Source organism: Callithrix jacchus, chromosome 3, assembly GCF_049354715.1.
Source record: "Callithrix jacchus isolate 240 chromosome 3, calJac240_pri, whole genome shotgun sequence".
In the NCBI taxonomy this organism is placed as follows: domain Eukaryota; kingdom Metazoa; phylum Chordata; class Mammalia; order Primates; family Cebidae; genus Callithrix; species Callithrix jacchus.
The window spans coordinates 117,255,113-117,261,284 of record NC_133504.1 but is presented as its reverse complement, the minus strand read 5'-3'; the positions used below and the strand labels follow the sequence as shown (position 1 = coordinate 117,261,284).

General features: G+C 33.6%; 1 protein-coding gene across 7 annotated transcripts in view; it reads left to right on the top strand.

Moving 5' to 3' along the window:
• Nucleotides 1-6,172, top strand: part of CFAP299 (cilia and flagella associated protein 299) — a 737,014-nt gene that overhangs the window by 398,586 nt on the left and 332,256 nt on the right. The gene's annotated exons all lie outside the window — the stretch shown is intronic.

Here is a 6,172-nt window from a genome sequence, read left to right as displayed (position 1 = left end):
CAGAAATAGAATATCATGTGTTGCCCTATAATACAGTAATTCTATAGATTAGCAGTGGTCAAGATTTATTATAATTTTTACACTCAGAGATGAGACTGAAATTTTTCTCAACAAGAAGAACAGCCCCCAACAATTTAAAAATACCAAATTATTTTAGAAATCAGCTTTGCTTCAGACTTGATAATGTGTTCTGATAGATTCAACATAAACTCACAAACAAAATAGTGCTTGTATATGAAATTTTTTATTGTAGTAAATTCATGTTAATAACAATTTACAAAATTGTTTAAACCAAACACATTGATCTTTTATTGCTGTATAACAAATTACCATAAACATGGCAGCTTAAAATAATACTCATTTATTAGCTCACAGTTTCATATGCTGAAATAAAGGTGTCAGCCAGGCTGAGTTCTCATATGGAGGGGCTGGGGAAAACCCACCCCCAAGTTCGTTCTTGTTGGCAGGATTTTAGTTGTAGGACAGAAAACCAAATTTTTTTGCTGGCTGTTAGCCAGAGGCCACTCAGCTTCTAAAATGTGTCCACATTTCTTCCACATGGTCCTCTCTATCTTCAGGCCAACAGCAATAAATCAAATACTTCTCATGACTAGAATCTCTGATTTTCACATCTCTGACCTCCAGACCAAATTTAAAGGGCTCGGGGGCAAGATCTTTTTTTTTTTTTTTTTTTTTTTTTTTTTTTTTGAGATGGAGTTTCGCTCTTGTTACCCAGGCTGGAGTGCAATGGTGCGATCTCGGCTCACCGCAACCTCCGCCTCCTGGGTTCAGGCAATTCTCCTGCCTCAGCCTCCTGAGTAGCTGGGATTACAGGCACGCACCACCGTGCCCAGCTAATTTTTTTGTACTTTTAGTAGAGACGGGGTTTCACCATGTTAACCAAGATAGTCTCGATCTCTTGACCTCGTGATCCACCCGCCTCGGCCTCCCAAAGTGCTGGGATTACAGGCTTGAGCCACCGCGCCCGGCCCTAAGATCTAATCATGGCATTAAAAGCTATCCTAGTTACAGTCTTAGGGACTATACAACATATACATTCCGGGGGTGGAGATCTTGGGAGTCATCTTACAATTCTACCTATTACACACAAGTAAGTCAAGGTACTTCATATACTTTCTGTGCAGTAGAAGGTGAAATGAAAGACAAGATATTCATTTCCATTCACATTTGCCATGGCTGTATTTTCCAAATTCAAACGACAGATCCAGGTAGTGTTTTTCAAGCTTCAGTGCAAGTACAAAGGAAATTTCTATACTTAAAAATCCATCTAGCTGTGCAATTGAGAAGGTCTTTTATAACCTTCAATTGGAAATAATTACTCTGCAATGTAATGACAGGCTAAAAGGATAATATCAAGAGAAGAGTGTAATAAAATTCTATAAATGCCTTCCAAGCAAAAAAAAAAAAATGCTCAATTTAAATTATATTCTTGTAAACTGATATAAGTATTTGACAATATCTGTGTGAAAAAAATATTGTCAAATATGCGATATGTAAAAATCTCATTTCAGATCAGAATTAACAGCAAAACATTATTTTGACAATAGATGACAATATATTTAAACCCTAATTAAGCAAAATATTATTGTGAGAAAACAAAGAATTACATTCTTCTTATTAGTAGACCTGTATTAGAAAAAAGCGAACTCTATAATTTCTATCATTTGAATTTCTTCAACATGAAATTTTTTTTCTTATTATTACCTACATAAGATCCATAATTTTGCCTCTTAATCCAGCCAATGTAAAATATTTACTATTTGTCCCTTTACAAGAAAATTTTGCCATCCCCACCACACTCACTCACTCCTCACTTTATACAAGTTTCTATGGAACCATGAAAGTGATGGTCTATATATTTTGGTGCTTGTTTTAGTGTGATGTCACGTATAGGGCTGGCTATATAGCACTCTTACTAGGAATGAATGTCTATATGGTTTTCCTGGCTTTGTCATTCTCCTTTAACCATTGCTTGTCTATATATCTTTAGCCCTTATGTTAGTTAAGTTCAATTACAAATTTCATGCTCTTGAAATTTCAGCACACATAGAATTTTCTAGTAATTAATCTTAATTTTTAAAAATATTAATTGGTAGTAGACTTAGAAGCTATGTAATTTTATGTGTGTGTGTGTGTGTGTGTGTGTGTGTATATGCCAAAAGTGGGCCTATAGAAGTGGAATAGGGAGTTTGTTGGTGAGAGTCCATCAATAAATTTTTTTTCCCTATTTGCAAAATGATAAGGTTGAAAATAAAACTGGTAGACTACATGTATCACAGTTCTGCATTATTATTAACATTAAAATCTCCTAAGAAAAATTTAACATCACAATATCAAGATATAACTAGGTATTCTTCAATAAAATAAACCAAAATGATTGTTGTCCATTCTTATTTTTGACCTCAATTTTGAGAAGAGTATACATCATGATTTTCTCAGATATTATTCACTCACAGCGTTTCAATTTACAAACACTGAAGACTCATGTCTACTCTTAAGGAATTTTGAACTCTCTTTCCAGTGTCATATTCCAAACTTATATGGACTGTCAAGTTTAACATGTCCAAACTGAACTAATTTCTTCATTATCTCTAAGCAGCTTATAAAACCAAACAAATGACCATACCCTTCTCCATGAATTTCCTATTTTAGTATGGTTTCTTCATCTTTCCTACATACTCAATTCTCCATTTCTTTCCATTCTTTAATTAAATAAATATTTAGCACCTGTTATATGCCAGGCACTGTGTTAGTCACAGTGGGAAGGCAGAGAGTGAACGAGAAAAACTAAGTTCCTGCTTTGATGAGCTCACACTCTGGTTTGGAAGGCAAATAATAAAATTAAGTAAAATAAAAACAAATGCAAAATATTTATAAGTTGTGGTTAATGCTATTCATTCATTCAGAATACTTATTGAATTCCTATCTCTGGACAAGATACTGGACTAGATATTGTAGATATAACAGTGAACAAAATAGGCAAAAATATTTCTTTATGGAGCTTGCAATCTAGAGGGAAGAAACAAGCAAGGAATTGAAAAAGAGGATATGATCAGGGTCTCCATTATACCAGATGTATAGGGAATTCTTTCCTATGGTGAACACAGACACTGTGATCTAAATGATGAGAAAACGTATTCATGCAATGAATGGAAGGATGAGTACTTCAATTAAGGGGAGCAATGTATACAAAGATACTGAAGCAGGGCTGATTTCATTTACTGCAGCATTCCCAGCATATTTGTTACACTTGTTCAGTAAATATTAGTTAAATTTGTGACATGTAGTATTGGTTATTAAAAAGTATTGCAAGATGAGGAGAGAAAGAAAGGCTATTCAGGGCACTGCACACTTCAAAAGGAAGTTAGATATACTCTAAGTGTAAATATAAGCCATTAAAGAGTTTTAAGTAAGGGATGATATCATAGATTTATGTTTGAGAAAGTCATTGACCATAACATTACCACCTACTACCAACCAAGATGGTCCATTTCTTCAACCAGTGGTTTAGCCAAACTATATTTTTCTTCACTCAGTAAACACTTAATGGCCCATCAGCATTCCATGACTGTACATACATGTTTATGTCCTTCCTCTCTACCTAAAAGATTCTTACTTTTCCTTTCTCTCTGAAATCTTTCACCTATATCATTTAAGACTCACCTTTATTACCACCTATTCTATAAATCTTTTCCTGACTCCCCTAACAGATTTAGTTGCTCCTTCTACAGCAGTTTCCTTGTAGCTTCAATATTACTGTATTCCAGCCTATTCCAGATGACATGTTTGAATCTGTCTCCGGTGATTTGAACATGAACTTTCAAAATAAAGACTTTAAATCTTATTCATGTCCTACATCTTTCACTGTGCCTGGCACATAATAGGTATTCAGAAAATGTTGACTGAATAAAGGAAGAAAACTATAAAATATTTTATTCCCTGATATCCGCTTTAGTTGTTATTACTGTTTAATAGAAACCATGACTTCCAGGAGACTGGTAGATTCACAAAAATTAATCACTTTCACTGTTAGAAGCAATATAGTTTGGATAAATATATTTGGCTAAAAAAGAAAAATAGATTGAGTTTGTATTCTTATTACTAAGTCCAATTAAGATTAACTTAAAAAAAAAATCTAGATAAGTCCTGCAGTTCTTCTGTAAATGAGGAGATGTTTCATAAAGGTCATTGTCTGATGGTGGTAAATATATAATCTATTTATTTTTAAATGAAAATTAGATAAATTGATAATATTATTCAATTAAATTCCATATTAAACAGAGTTATGAGAATTACGTTTGTGTGAGCTTCTTTTGATATCCATGTTATTCACATGTCAATGTGGTCTTCATCTTTATTTTATTTTATTTTCTATTTTATTTACAGAGGTTTGTGGAAAACACGTGGTATTTGGTTACATGAGTAAGTTTTTTACAGTGATTTGCAAGATTGTGGTGCACCCATCACCTGAACAGTATACATTGTACACAGTTTGTAGTCTTTTATCTCTCGCATCTCTCCTTTCCCTCAAGTCTCCAAAGTTCATTGTATCATTCTTATGCTTTTTACATCCTCATAGCTTAGTTCCTACTAATGAGTGAGAACATAGGATGTTTGGTTTTCCATTCCTGAGTTACTCCACTTAGAATAATGGTCTCCAATTTAATCCAAGTTTCCACAAGTGCCATTATTTTGTTCCTTATTATAGCTGCATAGTAATCTATAGTGGATGTGTGTGTGTGTGTGTGTGTATCACAATTTCTTTATTTCTAAGACACTTGGCTATTTCTAGCACTTGATTTAGTGTTGTTGAAAAGTAGAAGGGACTCAATATATGTTAAATGGTTAAAGAAAAAGGCAAATGAATCTGCATAACTTCCCCAAGTATTTTCATAGCAAACTCATGCATTTTTATTTTCACCTATTATCATATTTACTTTAAGTACCCTAAACATTAAACTAATGGCAATCTTAATGTCATCTCACAGTGTCTTGTTTGCTCAGCTCTTATAAGTTTCCCTGTCACACTGTGGCAGTTACCCACTTGCAAGGCTGTGCCATGTGTCATTCAGAACTCCCTCATCTCCAGCAATACCAAATTTGTAAAAAAAAAAAAAAAAAAAAAAAGCAAGCTTCTGTATTTTCAACTTCCTCATACTGATAGTCATTAATTTTGGTTGTTCTTGCCATAGGCAGCCTCCAGTTTTTACTTCAAACTATATCATATCTTTAACCTCATTTGTATCTAACTTGTTTTCTTTTAGCCACAATGATTAATCAGCCATTTTAGCAGTGTTCTCAACTAGCACACCAGGTGCCCTTCATCATATATTTCTATCTTGATAGTCTTAATAATTTCTTATAATTCAGTTTCATCACTTTAAAATTTAGATGTCAGGGCATGTTAGGGCATGTTAGACCATGCCCTAATTATCACTGGCTTTGACTTTTAATATTTTTTATTTTTAGGGCATGCACAAACTCATTTAGGGCATACACAACGTAACTCAATATCTCACTTTGCGAGTATTTGGCATAATGCTTCTTCTCATTCTTCTGGTCTCAGGCGTAAAAAGTGAATTTTAGTGTACCAAATGTTTCATTTAACTTTATTGAATTTATGTCTCTTATGTGGGCAGTAATCCCATTGTTTTCAACTTTGAATGTTTTAAAACTTCAATAAGTGATTTATACATGTAGCTAAATTATAATTATCTGTGTAGCAAACACAAAATTGGGGTAAATGCATATTCCATTGTAGTTCAGGAAAGTAGTCTTGCATATGTACCCATTTGTCACATCAACTCTGGCTGTGAGGAATCAGATTAATTTTTTGGAAGCAGGAAAATTCAGGAATCTGATGAAGGACTTTCTGAAGTTGCAATCAACACAGTTTAGGAACTTTCCATTCTCAACTATGAGGAACAATTAGTGCAAGCTTGACATTTAGTTCTAAATCAGAAAATCTGGAGCTAGTATCAGTAGAAATCAGGAATCTAGCAACTTCACTAGAATATCCAGGCTGCATTAGTTCAACAGAAAGCTCAACTCTTGGCATGCTTTCAAGTTAAGTTACTTCATTTGTTTTAATTTTTATACTTTGACCAGTAAATGGATACATAATTATTTCCCTAATAGATTTCAATCAATT